General features: G+C 45.7%; 1 protein-coding gene, 1 long non-coding RNA gene and 1 other non-coding gene across 3 annotated transcripts in view; 2 read left to right on the top strand and 1 right to left on the bottom strand.

The window, feature by feature from the left end:
• The first annotated feature begins 636 nt into the window (after window positions 1-636).
• On the top strand, window positions 637-19,559 carry LOC145504778 (uncharacterized). The gene is made up of 3 exons (XR_014052477.1): window positions 637-1,323; window positions 11,851-12,075; window positions 19,138-19,559. It is a non-coding gene; the product is annotated as an uncharacterized LOC145504778 (long non-coding RNA).
• LOC145508177 (U1 spliceosomal RNA) lies at window positions 6,110-6,274 on the top strand. Its single transcript, XR_014055430.1, has one exon. It is a non-coding gene; the product is annotated as a U1 spliceosomal RNA (small nuclear RNA).
• The window catches only part of LOC145504748 (NBPF family member NBPF19-like), a 363,203-nt gene continuing 358,428 nt past the window's right edge, over window positions 15,417-20,191 (bottom strand). Inside the window, exon 130 of the mRNA XM_081486054.1 lies at window positions 15,417-16,554. The gene's annotated coding sequence lies outside the window, so the exon portion shown is untranslated. The remainder of the gene's footprint in view (window positions 16,555-20,191) is intronic.

Below are 20,191 nucleotides of genomic sequence, written 5' to 3'. Positions count from 1 at the left end.
CTGTGCAACCCACTTGCAGATATTCAGTCATTAGCTATCAAGTTGGACACCATTCAGTGCTTGTCCTACCTGACCACAAGTCACAGCTAGTTTCCACCCAGGAAAGGGAGAACATGAGGCCGACATACCTTCTCAGGTTTCTCCAGAACTTGCTGAAGCTCCCTGTGTCCCTCCCATGCTGAAATGCTGGCTCCATATCTCCTCACTCACCTCCTTCCTACTTGTAGAGTGAGGCCTACTATGCAGGCCTGCAAGCCTGTAATTGCCCAGGTGCAACACCAAAGAAACACAGCCCATAGACAGTGACAGAGACAACAACCATTCAGTGGATAGAGAATCTTATAATTCCTAAACAAAGGGTCCTAGAGTGACATGCCCCAGTATTCAGCAAACAGCTGGCAGAACAAGGCAGCGATCTTCACTGCTGGGGCCGAGGGCGGAATTGAGGGGAGACTACAACGTATAGGGACCATCGATGTCTGATTGGCTCACCAGTCACCAGGGAAACCAGAGGCTGGGGTCGGGGCAACCGCATAGTTGGTTACTGACTAAGCCGTATAATTAAGGGGCTACAAATCGGGAAAGCAGTATGGCAAGCCTGTATATTGTCACCCTGCTTATTTAACTTATTTGCAGAGTACATCATGAGAAATGCTGGGCTGGATGAATCACAAGCTGGAATTAAGATTGCCAGGAGAAATGTCAATAACCTCAGATATGCAGATGACACCACCCTTATGGCAGAAAGCAAAGAAGAACTAAAGAGCCTTTTGATGAAAGTGAAAGAGGAGAGTGGAAAAGGTGGCTTAAAACTCACTCTTCAGAAAACTAAGGTCATGGCATCTGGTCCCATCGCTTCATGGCAAATAGATGGGAAAACCATGGAAAGAGTGACAGACTTTAGTTTTAGGGCTCCAAATCACTGCAGATGGTGACTGCAGCCATGAAATTAAAAGACACTTGCTCCTTGGAAGAAAAGTTATGACCAACCTAGGCCGCATAGTATAAAACAGAGACATTACTTTGCCCACAAAGGTCCATCTAGTCAAAGCTATGGTTTTTCCAGTAGTCATGTATGCATGTGAGACTTGGACTATAAAGAGAGATGAGTGGTAAGGAATTTATGGTTTTGAACTGTGCTTTTGGAGAGGACTCTTGAGTGTCCCTTGGACTGCAAGGAGTTCCAACCAGTCCATCCTAACGTACGTCAGTCCTGAATATTCATTGGAAGGAGTGATGCTGAAGCCGAAACTTCAATACTTTGGCCGCCTGATTTGAAGAACTAGCTCATTTGAAAAAATCCTGATGTTTGAAAGATTGAAGGTGGGAGGAGCAGGGGATTTTGGAGGATGAGATGGTTGGATGGCATCACCATCTCAATGGACATGAGTTTGAGTAAACTCCAGGAGTTGGTGATGGCAGGGAGGCCTGGCGTGCTATAGTCAATGAGGTCACAAAGAGTCACGCATACCTGAGCAACTGGACTGAATTGAACTGATAATTAAGGGGATTGGATAGTCATGTGGGTGAAGGAATGGCTGGTGAAGGAGAATGAATAGATAGCAAGAGAACGGTCATTTTGAATGACTTGACCTTACAATTTTGTCTGGAGGTGCCAGCAAAATTTCCTTCAGTTTCCCCAAGACTGTCCACAGGGCACCCACTGCTGAGCCTCATTTCCTGTGCGGATGGAGTGGGGTTTGGATCCAACCTAAGTGTTGATTGGTTGAGTCAACAGATCAACATTAACAATTTTTATTTACAAATACTTACTGAATAATCATAGAAGATTCAGAATATGGTTCAAAAGGATTAAGTCCAGAATGAAAGAATGTTTATGGAAAAGGAAAAAGACACCAAAGAGATATTTCTAAATTAGCCTCCTCAAGCAAGAGATGTGAGAGGAAAGGTCACTGCTTGGGAAGATAACAAACCCATAGAAAAGGGAGAAGGCAGAACTACTAAACTACCAGGGCTTCCCTGGTGGCTCAGTGGTAAAGATCCAGGAAAGGGAGGAACACGAGGACTATGAACATTCTCAGGTTTCTGCCAATGCAGGGTAGGAGGCACAGGTTCAATACCTGGGTTGGGAAGATCCCCTGGAGGAAGAAATAACAAACCAATCCCATATTCTTGCCTGGAGAGTCCTATGGACAAACGAGCCTGGCGGGCTACAGTCCATGGGGTAGAAAAGAGTCAGACAGGAACACGCACCTATGCACCCTTACATAAACAAAGCCAGGATGGTAAATGTGGTCCTTCCGTGGAACTTGCCTTATAAAGAAGGTGGCACCAACATTTTAAGTTGTCTGGGATCTTGAGAACCAGACGTGCTCCATCCACGTCCAGAGCTCCTGACTTTTGGTCACCTATCCCTGGGGTTGACCTAAGGCCTGTGCTGCCTTAGTTGCCTGGGGAGGTGGAGCCATCTTACTCCGTCCCCTCCAGACAAGAATCTAACCAGAAAGAAATGTATTTGTGCTTCTCGGCCTGGTGGAAAAGATTCCCTCATCTTCCTCTCAGACTGCTCAGCCCTCTCCTTTGCTGGCCTGCTTTGTGTGGGAGTGGGAGGGGGATATGGTAGTGGGAGTGATCCAAGAGGAGCAGCAAGAGGGAGGAGGAGTGAGAACAATAAAACACTGGTGAGGTGCTAGTGAGGACAGGGCGGAGAAGGGAAAACAGAGGCAGAATAAGGAGGAGGATGAGCAGAGCTTGAATGCCAAGGTGCTCTAGTCTCTGGTCCCAGAATGGCAGCTGCCCTCTCTTGAACTTCCCTTGAGTTTATCCTGGACACACACAGTGGGCATCCACACACACACACACACACACACACGCACACACCCCAGCTGCTCTCACATCCTCCAATCTTCTTTATTCACAGAAGAGCAGCCTCTCAGCCCCCGCCCCCTCCCACCCCCAGATTCTGGGAGTTCTTTCCTTTTTCCCCCGAGCCTCCGCAGAATTAGGCACAGATTCTTCATCAGCACCCAAACCCTTGTCTACGGTTGTGGAGAGTCCAGAGCATAGAAATCATCCGGTAGAAGAGGAAATGCAGGCCACATGGGGTATTGGGTCACCCCGCAGAATGACCAGCTGTCCCAGGCCATTCTGGGTTGTTATTTTTGAAGATGTCAAACTCATTCAAAAGAAACTCCAAGATCCTTGTTGCAGGCCATTGCTGCATGTAGCAAATTATGCTGTGCTGCGTGCTGTGCTTAGGTGCTCAGTCATGTCCAAATATGCTATGAAATCTCAAACCGGGTGATGACTGCTTGTTTGAAACTCATGGATAAGGCTTTAAAAGGCAAAGCAGGTGGTGAGTGCTAATTACTGGGAATCAACAAGACTGGGGCAGATCCCAAAAAGGGCTAGGTAGGAGAAGCTGCTTAGGTCAATGACTAATTGACCTCCTATATTAGTCAGCTTGGGCTTCAAGAAAAAATGCTATGGATTGGGTGGCTTGACCCGAAATCTGTTTTCTCACAGTTCTGAGAAGTCCAAGATCATGGTTGGAACTTCTCAGCAATTCAGTTTCTGGTGCAAGCTCCCTTCCTGGCTTGCAGATAGTCCTGGCCTGGCTGGGTCCTCACAAGGTCTTTCCTTGTTGCTTGAGCTGGGGTAGGGCAGGGGCCCAAGCTCTCTGCTATCACTTCATTTAAGGATACATCCTATCAGATCAGGGCCCCAAAGCTATGATCTCATTTAAATTTCATTACATCCTTCAAAGTTCCTTCCCTAGATACAGCTTCACTGGGGATTAGTGTCCAAGATATGAATGTGTGGGGGGTGAGGGGAGGGAAACACATATACTCAGCTCCTAACACCCTCCCCAGCCTCCTCCCCCCATGAAGGCATTTGCAGCTCTCAGCTCTGATCCCTGGGAACTGCCCAGGCACTGGGTCCTCAGATTCCTCTCCCCACAGACATGTTCCTTCTCTCTCTCTGACTCACATGCCTCAGTACAGGGCCCAGCTGTTGACTGCTGACCCTCAGAAACAGTGGACTGACTTGCTTTCACCTGGATCACTTTCAGAATGGAGCAGCCACCACTGACTGATATGCTTGCAGAAATGTGTTCACTCTGGAGCCTGGCTGTGGTGGTAGACTAATGCTTCCCCAAAGATGTCCACAACTGGGCCCCTGGAGTTTGTGATTATGTTACTTGACATGGCAAAAGAGACTTTGTTGGTGTGATTAAATTAAGCATCTTGAGATGGGGGCTCCATGGAAACACAAAGGTTCATATAGACAAAAGAAGGAGACTTGGTGTCAGAATAATGTGTTGTGAGAAGAACGTGATCAGCTGTAACTAGCTTTGAAGATCAAAGGGGCCTAGGAGAGTAGAATGTAGGCATCTTCTAGAGGCTGGACAAGGCAAAGAAAGATTCTCCAGGAAGAATCACCACAACCCAACTGTCACTTTGATTTCTGCCCAGGGAGATGCATCTTGGATTTCTGATCTCCAGAGTCAGAAAATAATGAATGTGTGTTGTTTTAAGCCGCTAAGTGTGTAGGAACATATTAAGTAGCAATAGGAAACTCCTACAGTGGACAGCGGTGGGTAAAGAATACTTAAAGTCAGTGTGCAGGACGAGTCGTGTCAGCTGTTCAAAGAAAGGCCAGTTCTTCCTGCAAGTGACCTGGGTGCCGAGTTCAAGATTCTCCCTCCAGGCTAGTCCCCTTCCCCCTGAAGCCAAATGCACTTCAAGGATCAAGTTCCTCCACTCCTTGGTCTCTGGTCTGAAAGGCAAGCTGGTTGCCTTCTCCAGCCTTCCCACTCCCTGCCCTCAGGTCTAACCCACTCTTACCCAGTAAGAGAAAACAAACAAACCTCATTCTTTAAGCAAACACGTCATCTTTCTATCCCTTATTTGGGTCATCAGCTTCTTTTTCAGAATCTTCCACTTTTGTATTCTGTATGGTGAGAAAAGGAAAAACATGGCCCCTGGGAGACCATGAGGATGAAGTCAGAAGGTGCACAGAAAATGCACCAAGTAGAACTTTGAGATCTAACTCTTGGCAGCTACAAACTGCCACTTGCCATCTACCTTTACAAGGTTTAATGCTGCAGCTGTTGATTTTCAACACCCCCTGAAAGGAGTTCAGGGTGGAGAGCCGAAAGGAGCCCACTCTGTGCTGTGGGAAAAACTGGCAGAACAAGTCTTCAGATAGTGATGTATTTTCAGGAGCCGATTTTATGACCCAAATATCTCCTAGTACCTAGAAAAGCACAAAAATCCTTCACGGTGACATGCGATCCTCACGACTAGCAGTAACCTTCTGCAAAACATCTGCACTTGAATGCATGTCCTCTCCCTTCACCAAGATCACACATACACTGACCTTCGCCCCTGCCTTTGTGGAGCAAGTTCTCAGAGCTATCTGAGATGCTGCCTCCTGAGCTCCTCATTTTGCCCCCAATAATACTTGAACTCACAACTCTCACGCTGTGCATTTTTGAAAGTTAGCACCCTGACTCTATATGCCTACACACATAACACATACTCACGCTTTATTTTGTTCCTACAAATATATATTTACATCCATTGTTTTACAACTTATTATTTCTTAAAACAAAATTGGATCAGCATAACAGAGGGCCACAGAATTACTATTCTCAGCGTGTCACCCAGAACAAAGGTTAAGAATACAAAGAGGCTGGCTAAATTCCCCTCCATCTCAACTAAAGAAGAAAGGGTCTGTTTCCACTGATTTCTGGGCTCCCTAAGCTGTGGGGAATCATGACGTCCCTTCTCCTTCAGCAGCCGGCTTGCCCATTGGTCCTCTCAGCAGGGGTGGGAGGGGAGATGAGGGGCCTGGGACAGGGCGTGGGTTGGAGGAGAGGAACCGCCTTACAGGTCCTGAATGGGGTGGGCTTATGTAAATTTGCAGCGGAAGCGGTACAGTTCCCGGCCTGCCATTTTGCCGGTTGTGGGAAGTTTTTCCGAGATACTCTTGAATTTTATTAGAAGAGTTGTTAGGAGTGCCTGAGAGGCGCGAGAAACGATGGGGTGCGGAGGGTGGCGGAAGAGATGGCGGCAATAGCAAAGTGAGCGTGTGCGAAAGTGTACGGGTGTGAGGCTGTACGGGCGGCCGGCCAAGACTTTCCATACTTAGCTGGCAGAGAAGATAGCACGATCGCGAAGGTGGTTCTCCCAGAGCGAGAGTCACCCATTCTACGGCGGGTGTGTTGACCTCTGCGATTTCCCCGAATGGGGGGAAAGGCGACTGCGTAATTTGTGGTAGTGGGGGACTGCGTGCGCGCCTTCTCTTGGTAACTGCGGTCTTAACGATAGAAGTGATTTCTACTTGAGCGTGTTTTTTTCGGGGCTCAGGCGATAGTAAACCATCTCTCGGTAATACAGAAGACCCTCGGAAAAATTTTTCTAGAATAAAAAATGGCATTTCGCTCCAATGCCGTACTTTGGGAAAGCTCAAGAACGGAAGGGAGAGCCTTGTAGGCTACAGTCCGCGAGGTGGCAGTGTTCAGCTGAGCAGTGCAGGCACTCTTCCCTCCAGCTTAATTTAGTTCTTCTGTGTCTGATGGTCTCGATTCCAGCTTAATTTAGTTCTTGTGTGTCTGAGGGTCTCGAACCATCCCAGCTTCCGTCGTTCTCTTCTTTCCACCTTCAATGTTTCCCAGCATCAGTTCAGTTCAGTCACTCAGTCGTGTCCGACTCTTTGGGACCTCATGAATTGCAGCACGCCAGGCCTCCCTTCCCTCACCAGCTCCCGGAGTTTACCCAAACCCGTGTCCACCGAGTCGCTGATGCCATCCAACCATCTCATTCTCTCTCGTCCCCTTCTTCTCCTGCGCCCAATCCTTCCCAGCGTTAGGCTCTTTTCCAATGAGTCAACTCGTCGCACGAGGTGACCAAAGTATTGGATTTTCGGCTTCAACATCAGTCCTTCCAATGAACACCCAGGACTGATCTTTAGGATGGACTGGGCGGATCTTCTTGCAGTCCAAGGGACTCTCAAGAGTCTTCTCCAACACCACAGTTCACAAGCATCAATTCTGCGGCGCTCAGCTTTCTTCACCGTCCAACTCTCACATCCATACGTGACCACTGGAAAAACCATAGCCTTGACTAGACGGACCTTTGTTGGAAGAGTAATGTCTCTGCTTTTCAATATGCTATCTAGGTTGGTCATAACCTTCCTTCCAAGCATCAGGGTCCTTTCCAATGAGTCCAGGAGGTACCTCAAAGGTTGTATCTTGTCAGCCTATTTACGTGCAGAGTACATCATATAAAGTACAAGACTGGGTATGCGGATGACACCATCCTTATGGCAGAAAGCAGAAAAAGCGAGAGTGAAAACAGTTGGCTTAAACCTCAACATGCAAAAGACAAAAATCACGATATCTGGTCCCATCAGTTCAGTTCAGTTCATTCGCTCAGTGGTGTCCAACTCTTTGCGACCCCGTGAACGCCAAGCCGCCCTGTCCACCACCAACTCCCAGAGTCCACCCAAACCCATGTCCATAGATTCGGTGATGCCATCCAAGCATCTCATCCTCTGTCGTCCCCTGCTCCTCCTGCCCTCAATCTTTCCCTGCATCAGGGTCTTTTCAAATCAGTTGGTGACAGGTGGAGGAAACGAGGGAAACAGTGACAGACTTCTTTACTTAGGCTCCAAAGTCACTGCAGAGGGTGACTGCAGCCATGAAATTAAAAGACGCTAGCTCCTTGGAAGAAAAGCTACTGCAAACCTAGACAGTGTATTAGAAAGCAGAGACATTAATTTGCCAAGAAACGTCCCTCTAGTCGAAGCTATAGTTTTTCCAGTGGTCATGGATGGATGTGAGTTGAATCATAAAGAAGAAATGAAGTTGCTCACTCCTGTGCGACTCTGCCATTCCACAGGCTGTAGCCTACCAGGCTCCTCTGAAGCAAGAGTACTGGAATGGGTTGCCATTTCCTTCTCCAGGGGATCTTCCCGACTTGGGGATCAAACCCAGGTCTCCTGCATTGCAGGCAGATGCTTTACCCTCTGAGCCACCAGGGAAGGCTGGTGCAAAGAAGGCTGAGCGCAAAGAATTCATGCTTTTGAACTGGAGTGTTGGAGGAGACTCTTGGACTGCAAGATCAAACCAGTCAATCCTAAAGGAAATCAGTCCTGAATATTCATTAGAAGGACTGATGCTGAAGCTGAATCTCCAATAATTTGGCTACCTGGTGCGAAGGGCCAACTCACTAGAAAAGACCCTGGTGCTGGGAAAGGTTGAAGGCAAGAGGAGAAGAGGACAACAGAGGATGAGAGGGTTGGATGGCATTACCAATTCAGTGGACATAAGTTTGAGTAAGGTCTGGGAGGTGGTGAAGGGCGGGGAAGCCTGGCGTTCTGCAGTCCGTGGGGTCGAAATGAGTCGGACACGACAGAGCGGCTGAACAACAAAACAGACCCATACTTTGCACCGCTCAACGCTTACAGAATTTGGCACATTTGAACAGTCCTGTTACTGCTGTAAACCGTTCTTTGTGCCTAACTCATTTGGGCTCGCAGTTCCTCCACCGGCATGGTGCAACGGTTTGGGAAGGCGGATCCCTGGCTTCTGGTCTGGTTCCGACCAGAGCAAAGGTCATGTCTCCTCACAAAGCCGGTGGTGGCCCGCGAGTCTACCCTTGGACCTGGGGTACCAGGCATGGGACATCCCACGAAGCCTCAAAGGCTCTTCTGAGGACGTGCAGAGTTCTCAGGGCAGCGGGAAGAGGACACTTGCAAAGAGGGAAGGGACTTTCTTATTTCCTGGCGGGAATTTTACCTCAGGGCAGAAAACTCTAGAAATGCCGGCAGAGCAGATGCATTTGGGGGAGGCCTAAAAGCCCCTCCCCGTCGCTCACCCGGAATGGGTCTCCTCCCATTCCACCATGTCCAAAGCTGTAGAGACGGCCGCCGGCCGGCGAGTCAGGCGCCCCCTGGCGTCGTGGAGGAAGCGGCAGGCGGCGGAGTGACGAGAGCGCCGGGAGGGAGGAGGTCCTGGGACCGCGCGGCTGAGAGCCACACGGCTCAGCGGCGGGAGAGCGAGAAGGTCGTGTTTCCACGGTGTAGTGGTCAGCACTTTGGACTCTGACTCCAGCGATCCGAGTTCGAGTCTCGCTGGGACCTTTCTCTTTAGGCCGCACGCAGAGTCTTTTACTGGCGCAGCCGGAACTCAGTCTCCCCCTGAAAGCGAACTCGCGCTTCAGATGCGCGCTGAGTGGACCTACTCTTCCGCCCCAGCGCCCAACTCGTTCTGCTCTCGGGACCAGGACGCCTAGGTCCCGCGAAGGAGGCCCTGGGCCCCCGTGATCTGCCACCTCCCCCTCAGCAGTCGAGATCTGAGACCTGCTGCTCTGAGAGGCGCAGACCTGTGGACAATGGAGGGGGCGGGGCGGGGGACCAGCCCCTGGCGTCCCCGCAGGACCCTGCGGCTCTGCCGCTCAATGGTCCTCGGAGGCCCGGCCCCCGCCCTCTCCCAACTCGTTCTGCTCTCGGGACCAGAACGCCTAGGTCCCGCGAAGGAGGCCCTGGGCCCCCGTGATCTGCCACCTCCCCCTCAGCAGTCGAGATCTGAGACCTGCTGCTCTGAGAGGCGCAGACCTGTGGACAATGGAGGGGGCGGGGCGGGGGACCAGCCCCTGGCGTCCCCGCAGGACCCTGCGGCTCTGCCGCTCAATGGTCCTCGGAGGCCCGGCCCCGCCAACAGAGGGCGCGGCGACCGAACCACTGCCACCCCCTGTCGGGTCACCCTGGGTCTTAGGGTAAAAGGCAGAAGCTGCGCCCACTGAGTCCTGCCCCACGAGGGGGCTTCGGACCGCACGTCTTGGCCCTGTGAATAATGGTCCGGGGGCTGTGATGTCATTGACCAGCCAGGGTGACAGCTTTCTGGGCGGGGTTCCAGACCTGAATGGGAAGTACTATATTTTATTCAGGTACCCTATTATTCGCAGTTTTGATTGATCCTGTTCCAGAACTTCTCGCTCTTAAGTCTCCTTTGGACAGGAAAAACCGCTGTTAGGCTAAGACTTGAACCTTGACTCCAGGAAATCTTGGCCTTTCATCCCAAACTCAGCCAGGAAGAAGAGTCTGGGCAGTGTATTCCAGCGTCTGAGATCAGGGGTCGCTCACCCAGTTCCACCCAGGCCTTTGAGACATTTGCAGACCTTATAGGGCTAGAATAGTGAATACAGACTATTTAGTTAGATTTGAGTTGGAAACAGCATTCACTTTCTATCATTATAAAATTGATGTTTTAAATGTCACTTCTAGACATTGGAAACACGATGTAACTTTTGTGGAACAACCATATGGATGAGAACTATAAAACAATAATTTATACGTACCCTGGAACAGTTACAAAATTTCAAAAACAAACTCTTTCCTTAATTGTGTTATTATTGGCATTGTTGGTATTTATTCTTTTTTTTTTTTTTATAAATTTTTCTTATTCCAAATGATGTGGGGATAAGCAAAGGAGATGGTATGAAATCTTGTATTTCCTTTACTCCCAGTGCCCTTAAACACAAAAACACTGGTGTATGGAAAAGAGTCAGATGAAAGATAAACATTCAGTAAAGCCTGACGTTCTGAATTTGAGTATGTACATTCATACAAAGATGAGTATGTATTTCCTAGCTCTGTCCACTGCAAACGCCTAGAAATCAACCAAATCCAGTAAGCATCTTAAGGTTACAATTGGATTTGGGAATAACATTTTGCACAAACAGAAACCAGAGATTCTTAGAAAAATGACTGAGTCCAGGTGAGGAGCAGAAAATCTTCAGGATAAAAGAGAAGCACCTCTTCATACTGTTATCAAGAAAGGTCTCAAATACTATTAGAAACTTTTCAAAAGAATTGAGGAGCCAGCTTAAAGTCACGTTCACTGCCAAAAGAGAGATAATTGGAGTATTGGTAAGAGCTATATTGCAATGAATTGAACTACTTCACGGTGTTTGCAAGTTTGAATTCATATTAGCACACAGGGGTAAAAAAGAAATAAAGGAATCGGTGACCACAGAGGATTCTTGGGGAAATGCTCATTAAGCTGCAGTTTTCTTTACAGAAGCTACCACTAAGTAACTACATAGTATTTGGTCTTTAGGAGAAGTTTCTTTTCATGCAAGTATTCCAGTTAAATACTACATGATGATGCAATATCACCACTTAGTGCCACATAATCAGTTAATGGATTGAGAAGTCTTGAACTGAAAGGACTGGTAATACTATTTGAAGAAACACACAGAACTTGATGGGCCTCCTCCTCAGAGAGTGCACACCACTTCTGAAGAAGTCTTGCTAGGACTGCAAGTGTGAATCTCATCAGTCTCTGCATCTACAGGTCCAAACTAGGGACCACTAGACATATGGCTGTCAAATAGTTACAAAGGAGTAGGACGGAGGACCTGGATTTTAATTTATAATTCATGTGAGTGTAACCTTAAAAGTTGGAGACATGCACAATATTTTTCTATTAAACACAACTTGAAAACATTGGTAGAATTGTATTTCCTTTGTGTGTGCGCTCAGTCGCTCAGTCTTATCCAACTGTTTTGGGCCCATGGATCATATCTCGCCAGGCTCCTCTGTCCATGGGATGTCCCAGGCTAGAATACTGGAGTGGGTTCCCATTTTCTATTCCAGAGGATCTTCGTGACCCAGGGATTGAATCTGCGTTTCTTGTGTCTCCGGCATTGGTAGGCGAGTTCTTGGGAAGCCCCATATTTCCTTTAAAGTATATATAGCATTATCAGCTATGTAGGAGATTATTTTTCCATTATTGTGTTCTTATACTTTTTAGTTGTCAATGTGGTTGCTAGAAAATTTTAAACTACGTGTGTGACTTGCATCTTTGTTACATTACAGCACTGCTCTATATTCTACCACCAAAAAGGAAGAATGAAGGAGAGAAACATTTATTAAAGTACCTAGTATACAATTTAGACTGTGGGAATGCTACAGAAAAACCAAGTCCGTTTCTTCAACAAATGAATGAGTTAAAGCGGAAATGAGGACAGCAATAGACCAAGAGAGATGGAGAGTGAGTGAGAGAGAGAGCAAGGAAGGGAGGAAGGAAAGAAGAAATTGAAGGTAAGCATACATGTAAGAGACTTAAATGCTTTATCTTAGTGATTATACTTTGTGGACTTTATTTGCCTCCAAAAAAGAATACTAACGTAGAAACAATAATGGAGGAGGGGGGCTTCCCTGGTTAAGAATTTGCCTAGCAGTGCGGAGGACACGGGTTTGATCCCTGGTCCAGGAAGATCCCACATGCTGTGGGGCAACGAAGCCCACAAGCCGCAACAACTGAGCACATGGGCAGCAACTCCTGAAGCCCAAGAAACCGGCAAACCACAACAAGAGAGTGGCTCCCCCTCTCCACAGCTAGACAAACCCTGCGCCACGCTATGAAGACCCAGGGCGGCCATAAAGAAAGAAAGAAATTAAAAAAAAAAAAAACCTATGTGATCAAATAAGCTGAAAAAATGCTGCATGGTAGACAATGGAACATTTGAATAGTCTTTCATGATATTAAAGATTTTGAATTAATTTATGATTATAATGCCGTGATGATATACTTTCAAAAAGAGTTCTCATTTAGGGGAAACACGCAGACATAATTATAGATGAAACATGATGTCTGAGATTTCCTTTTAAAAAGACAGGAAAAGGTAAGTGCATGGATTGTAGTACGACAGTATAAGCTGGTAATTGTAGACCATGCTTGACAAAGATGGGAGGGTTCTGTTGTGTCTATTTTGTGTACTATTCAAATTTGAGATTTGAAAAAGAATGATAGGAGAACACAGGTCCACCTAGAATAATAGCAGCTGAATCTCTCAACATACAATTCCAAGGGCTAGGGACTAACAGAGAGAGTCAAGGACACCATTCAAAACCCTGCGCCAAACAACCAGGGACCAGAGAACACTGTGGACAGGACTTGGTTTGTATTCAGCTGGGTCTGGGAGGCACACAGCAGCGGAGGGATCAACAAACACCCTGCACATAGGGCAGAGCACGGCACGGAGGAGGACTCCCGACAGAGCTCAGGTAAAATAACTCACAGAAAGAGCATGTGGATAAACTCAGGGGGATGTCTGAGACCTGGTTGGCTCTAGCTCTGGTGACTGGGGAATTGATAGGAAGGGGTTCAACAGTGCAGAGAACCAGAGGGTGACAATCTTGAGGAGGCACAATTACTGGGATCAGGTGTGAGACCAAGCTGAAGGGAGCATCCTTTGGACACTCGTGGTGATGAAAAAAGAATGGTGCAACTGGCAGAAATTAAAGGTCCTACTGGAAGAAACAGAATCCCCAAATCAAGAGACACACCATGCCTTTCCCCCAAGCCTTAACTCTGCTAGAGTAATTGCACAAGACAGACCTAGAACAAAGAAATCAGCTAAGCCACTCACAGCACTAATCCCTTCTGACCTGGAACAACTGTTTCTCATTCAGGTAACCTAGTCATGTGAAAATGAAAACTATAGAGCAGACATTTCTTCCAAGGTGACAGAAGAAAAAAGTGTAAAATGAGAGTCAAAAATTTCAGCAAATGAAAAGATTGCCTCAAAATCAATCAAAACACATTGGAAAATGTAAAATGGCATCCATATTTTGAATTGATCTGAACAAAGCATTCAAAGATACATACACATGGAAAAAACTTCAGTATTTTATGTAAGAAACACAGAACGTGAGATACAAGTGCGCAGGAAAGAAGAAATGAGAAATTGGAACTGGCAGAGATTTAAAAAATTGAAGGTAAAGAAAATCCTTTGAAAAAAAAAGGCTAAATGACAAGGTACATAGAGAACATATTTATCGAAACATATCAGGGACACTGCATGAAAAATGAAAGCATCAAACAGAATAGAAATGAACAAAAGATAGTGAGAAAGGATCAGAGAGAAAGTCATAGAGACCTAGGGGAAATAGACCTGGAACGGTCAGTTCTAAGACCTATCCTAGTAGAGCTGAGAGACTTTTTTTGAAAAAGAAAAATGGTCCTGAAGCTCCAGACCACCCTTTGCCCTCAGTGAAGAAAAATCAATTTACATTCTGCATCTCAGCAGAACTTATAAAGTAAACATTATTTTTTTAAAAAAGTCAATAGAACTCATTGTGGACAAGTTCTTTATATTTAGCCAAGCTGTCTGTGCTGTATTAAAGCAACAGAAAACAAGTATTAAACATATCAAACTTAAGGAATCCTCAGTCCATCATGAGAAATCTTTAAAGACAAACTCTGCTCATCAAGAATTGACAGGAAACTATGGGTTTTGTACATCTGGTCATCACTGAATATATGTGATTGTAGATTTAAGCCACTGTGTCGTGGGCCCTGCCCTGGGGGCAGCCTAGGTACACCCTCAAACTTCTGCAGGGAGGCTGCTAGTACTCCCAGAGTGGGACAGCCATCTTGTGCCACCAGGGGGTCGAAAGGACCCAGTGGGCCCCTCCTCCAGCTCCTACCTCTATCCTACCAATTAGCACATTAAAAAAAAAAAAGCTAGGAAAAATACAGTATATAAAGGGTAAGACAGAAGGAAAAAGCAGAACAATGTCCTTGATCTTCACGGTAGTAAAAAGTTGATGTTGATAGATAACATTTAAAATGTTTTAAATATTAGAAATGAGACAAAATACTAAAGGACTAACGTGTCAGAAATTTTAGTGCACTAACTAGCTACCAGGCCTTCCAAATCCCAAGCAAAACACACAGACACAAACAAATATGCATACACAAATAAAATAAAATAACAGAGAAAGAAACACAGAAGATACAATCTACTACAAATGGTAAACATAGATTAAAAGATGCGAGAGGTGTTTAAGATACAAAACTGAATAGGGAGAAACAGAGGGGCTTCCCTGGTAGCTCAGCTGGTAAAGAATCTGCCTGCGATTCAGGAGACCCCGGATCGATTCCTGGTTTTGTAGGATTCCCTGGAGAAAGGACAGGATACCCACTCCAGTAGTCTTGGGCTTTCCTGGTGGAATCTGCCTGAAATGGTGGACACCTGGGTTCGATCCCTGGGTTGGAAAGATCCCCTGAAGTAGAGCATGGCAACCCACTCCAGTATTCTTGCCTGGAGAATCCCCATAGACACAGGAACCTGGCGGGCTACAGTCCGTGGGGTTGCAAAGAGTCGCACACAACTGAGTAACTAAGCACAGCACGGCACATGAGAAACAAGAGTATTTATATGAATAAAATCAATCATGTTAATAGTGGACTGTGGATGGGAGAGGGGTGGGAAGGAGGTTCAAGAAGGAGGGGACATATTTATACTTATGTTTGATTCCCATTGTTGTATGGCAGAAACCAACGCAACATTCTAAAGCAGTTAGCCTCCAATTAAGAATACATTTAAGAAAATAATGGATTATAACACTGAATTTTAAAAAAGCATGAGCTTAAGTTGAAACTCAAAAATATTTTTAATAATATGTTAGGGGTAGGGATTGTCTTTTCCATAGCACAATGCTGGCTATACCACAGATATGAAATTGACACACATCAGGGACCAATAAAGGATGGTAAACTTTTTACAGAAGGAGCACCATAGAATACGATATTCATACACTCTCAAAAGCCCACTAATCAAATTACTCATTACAGACACAAAATCTGCCTTTTCAATGAACAGATCTTATCAGCCTCTGCATAACAGTGTTCAATGTTAAAATAATAATCGTGGAGACAGGTAAAGTGGACACTCTTAACCTCCAAACAGGCTGCGCTAGGAAGCACACAGCATGTGCTAGATGTGTTCTTGGCAAACAGGGTTTACCTGAATTTAATCATGAGGAAATGATCAGACAACTGCAAAAGGTAGACCTTTGAGTAGACAACTGACCAATCCTCTGCAAACAAGTCAATGTCACGACCATCAAGGACAACTACAAAAAGGTGAGGAGATGTTTGAGGTTCCAAAGGACTAAAGAAATACAGGAACACAATCTTTTCAGTCCTTTGGAACCTACAACATCTCGTCTCCTTTTTGTGGTTGTCTTTTTGGGGCAAACATCGACTTGTTTGAAAAAAGACAGGCCAGTTGTCTGGTTCAAAGTCTAAATTCTGCAGTTATCTGGTATCTACCTCAATATTAAACACAGGATAAACACTTGAAGCAAGAACAATGTATAGTAAATGCTGTCTGCTTTGAGCACAGTCCATCCGGTGGCAAAGAATGACCGGGTTGATATGTTGTCTTCTTCTAATTGTTCCCATGCTGGTGTGTGGAGGATGAATATTTAGAAGAGCAAGAGTTAAGGTCTTTCCAAACTGTGTGTCCATCAAAGCATCGATCACCTTACTGAGGATTACATGCGGAGGCTGATGACTGGGATTACTCCCATCAATTCTGTCCCTTGGAGTGTGGAGAGTGGTCGTTGGTTGGGACGTTCGTTCTCAGGAAAGGATCCCTCTGGCGTTGCTGAGGTTGAAATTGAGTTGCTGTGGTTGAGTTTTTTTTTCATCAAATGGAAAAGGTACATATTATAGTGTGGTTTCTCAAATTGACGATATCTTTTCTTAGTTCCTAACGTAATTGGTATCTGTGAAAGACAGACAGAGAGAAGAAATGTGAGTCTTTGTTAGATCCTGCTGAGCCTGGAGGGATGGCAACATGGTGACTGGGGCCAGGGGCAGACAGAGCTCCTGTTGACAGGACGAGCTGAAGGGAGAGCCACAGGCTGGCTGGAGAGGAAAGTGAGGTCCATGATTTCGAAGGAATACCTCCCTGAACTTTCACCTAGCCTGTGGTGCAGCATCTAAGGACCCTTGTCCTCACCCCACCTGTGCTTGGGGATATCTCAGCTCAGAGCTTCTTCAGAGCCTCATCTGGATCCCTACCACTCAATACTCAACGGTCATTTCACTCTTGAATCCCCTTCATCTGTATGCTTTCCCACACGTTCAGGGATGGATGTGCTGAGCATCCCTCAAACACAATTAGAAACAGACTGCTATGGGAGCAGAGGATCCTCAATTGAGAAAGACACCCTCTTCTTACCTCTGCAGCCCCGCCTTCTGAGGAGGAGAAGCAGGCTACCGGAGACTCCTGGAATGTGAGCACCAATAGGGACCTCAGAATGTATCCAAGTCCAGTTTCATAATTTACAGAGGAGGAGCTAGGTTTTCAAGGGTCTAAGGACTATCCAAAACCACATGACTTGTTACTGACAACCCAGGCCACAGGCCCTTCCTATATATTTGCGGGAAGGGAGAGGAGAAGGGGAAAAGCTCCCATCTGGAGGAGTCAACAGTTAATAGAGGCTGTTTGGTCATCCTCCTGGGCAGGAATAAGGCTTTCCAGGGAAATCCAGCTCCAAAGAGACTGAGGAATGAATGGAAAGGAATGACTGAGGAATGAATGAATGGAAAGGGGAAACTCAAAATAAAATTAGCGAAAAGAGAGCAGGGAGTGTCACTGTGTCTCAACCCATTTGCATCCCATGGACACCAAAATGCTATGGAGGTGATTTCATGCTGGATCTTCCTTAAGGCATTTCTAGGAATATCCTTGACATCTACACAAATAAAACTCTGAAGTGAAAGAGGGTTCAGTTTAGTTATCCTAAATTCTCATCAACTTTTCCTCAAACTTTTCTCAAAGAAAGAGTCTCTACTAGTATTTTATGCTGGTGTATAGAAAAACATCCAGGAAAACATCTACTTCTGCTTTATCGACTAGGCCAAAGCCTTTGACTGTGTGGATCACAACAAACTATGGAAAATTCGTAAAGAGATGAGAATACCAGACCACGTTACCTGCCTCCTGAGAAACCCGTATGCAGGTCAAGAAGCATCACTAGAACGGGACATGGAACATGGACTGATTCCAAACTGAGAAAGGAGTATGTCAAGGCTGTATATTGTCACCTTGATTATTTAACTTATACCCAGAGTGCACCATGCGAAATGCTGGGCTGGATGAAGCACAGCTGGAATCAAGACTGCCGCGAGAAATATCAATAACCTGGGATATGCAGATGACACCACCCTTTTAGCAGAGAGCGAAGAGGAACTACAGAGCCTCTTGATGAAAGTGAGTGAAGAGTGAAAAGGGTGGCTTAAAACTATGCATTCAAGAAAAAGAAGATCATGGCATCTGGTCCCATCACTTCATGGCAAAGACATGGGGAAACAATGGAAACAGAGACAGATGTAATTTTCTTGGGCTCCAAAATCACGGCAGATGGTGACTGCAGCCACGAAATTAAAAGACGCTTACTCCTTGGTAGAAAAGTTATGAGAAACTGAGACAGCATATTAAAAAGCAGAGACATGACTTTGCCAACAAAGGTCCATCTAGCCAAAGCTACGGTTTTTCCAGTAGTCATGTATGGATGCGAGAGTTGGACCATAAAGAAAGCTGAGTGCTGAAGAATTAATGCTTTTCAACTATGGTGTTGGAGAAGACTCTTGAGAGTCCCTTGGACTGTAAGCAGATCCAACCAGTCCATCCTAAAGGAGATCAGTCCTGAATATTCATTGGAAGGACTGATGCGGATGCCGAAGCTTCAATACTTTGGCCACCTGATGTGAAGAGTTGACTCCTTAGAAAAGACCCTGATGCTGGGAAAGACTGAAGGCAGGAGGAGAACGGGACAAGAGAGGAAGAGATGGTTGGATGGCATCATCGACTCCATGGACACGAATGTGAGCAAGTTCTGGGTGTTGGTGATGAACAGTGAAGCCTGGCATGCTGCAGTCCATGGGGTGGCAAAGATTTGGACAGAACTGAGCAACTTAACTGAACTGACAGAAGGGCATGTCAAAGGATCAATATAGCAGGATAAGGCCTAATATTCATTATGGGGCTTTTGCATAAAGGATAGATTCCATGAAAAATAACTTGTCGAATCTGCTGTTCTGAGCCAGTTAGTAGTCTGTGAAACAAGTTTAGTGAATAGCTAACTGCATGTGGCATTTTAACAGTAGAAAAGGAAACACTAAATTTTATTCTTGTGGCAAGGTGGGGGTTGATTTTATACTTTGGGGTCTATGTAATGTTTTTTTCTTTGTTTTATTGTATCTTTTACTATAAAAATTGTGAGAAACTTGAATCCAAACAGAGAGATTATATATCTAACTTAACTATCTACGTCTCTTTTTTTCTCTTTTCTCTTCTCCAGGCTCTACAAAACAGTTCTGTTGAGAGAAAAATGCAAATTCCCTTACTTGTTACTATTCAGCTTTTTGAGGAAGCAGCCACTCATAGGCCACTGCCATATTGGTTCCTTATATCCTATCAGATCCACAGTCCTTCTAATCCTTGAGGCATATTAGCAGAGCTTTGATATCCAAAGCTCATCCCCAGAACTTTAAAATCAGAATTTCAATGGATTGGGTGTAGGCATCCATGTTACCTCAAAACTCAACCCGTTTTCATTTTACAACAGCATGATTTAGAACTACACACTAGACCACCTACACTATTTCACACCAGTCTTTTTATTTTCTCCTTCTAATCCAACATGGACTTCTCTCCACTGGCCCTAAAGATGTTTTGGTCTTTCTCTGTTACTCGCATATAAATAATTGGCTTTCTCAATTGCATTGTCTGAAGCAATGATTATCTTTATTCGCATGTATCTCCCTGGGTCTTCATAAACGTGGCCCAAAGTTAATTCAGTACAATGCTGTCCTACATTCCCTGGCCTCAGATTTCAACTCAGCTCATTTTTCTGGGCTTTTACTAATATGGAGAAGGAATCATGTGAGTAAACTGGAGAGGTCTGAATACCTGTCCATCTCATGCCCTATGTATTTTGAAAACCTGGCTTCTGTATCTCCTTTCCCCCAAAGTCCCTTTAGGGAGCCATTTACTGTCCTCCACCTAATGCCAGCTCCAGGGAGTTCCTGCAAGTCCCCTGCACATTAGCAAAGTTCTGCCTATCAGAGGCTGTGGGGAGTCATGACTCAGGTGAGTGCAGCACTCCTACCTATGACCCAGGGTCTTATCTTATTTTAGTAATGAAGGCCTTTTCCTTCAGTTCCAGTGTTTCTTATTCAGGTGCAAAAGCTGAGGGTTAAGGGCTGTCCTAGCTACTTTCCTCCAGAAGCCAACTCACATGCGAGTGATTCCTTAAGACACGATCCTGAAAGAAAGAGGCAGTGGACTTGGAGGCAGGGGCAGGGAAAGTAAGGTGAAGAAACCAAGCATGTGTGTGATTTAAGGCCAATGTT

Source organism: Giraffa tippelskirchi, chromosome 5 (genome assembly GCF_054371585.1).
Source record: "Giraffa tippelskirchi isolate mGirTip1 chromosome 5, T2T-mGirTip1v1.2.pri, whole genome shotgun sequence".
NCBI lineage: Eukaryota > Metazoa > Chordata > Mammalia > Artiodactyla > Giraffidae > Giraffa > Giraffa tippelskirchi.
This window is presented reverse-complemented; position numbering and strand designations above follow the sequence as displayed.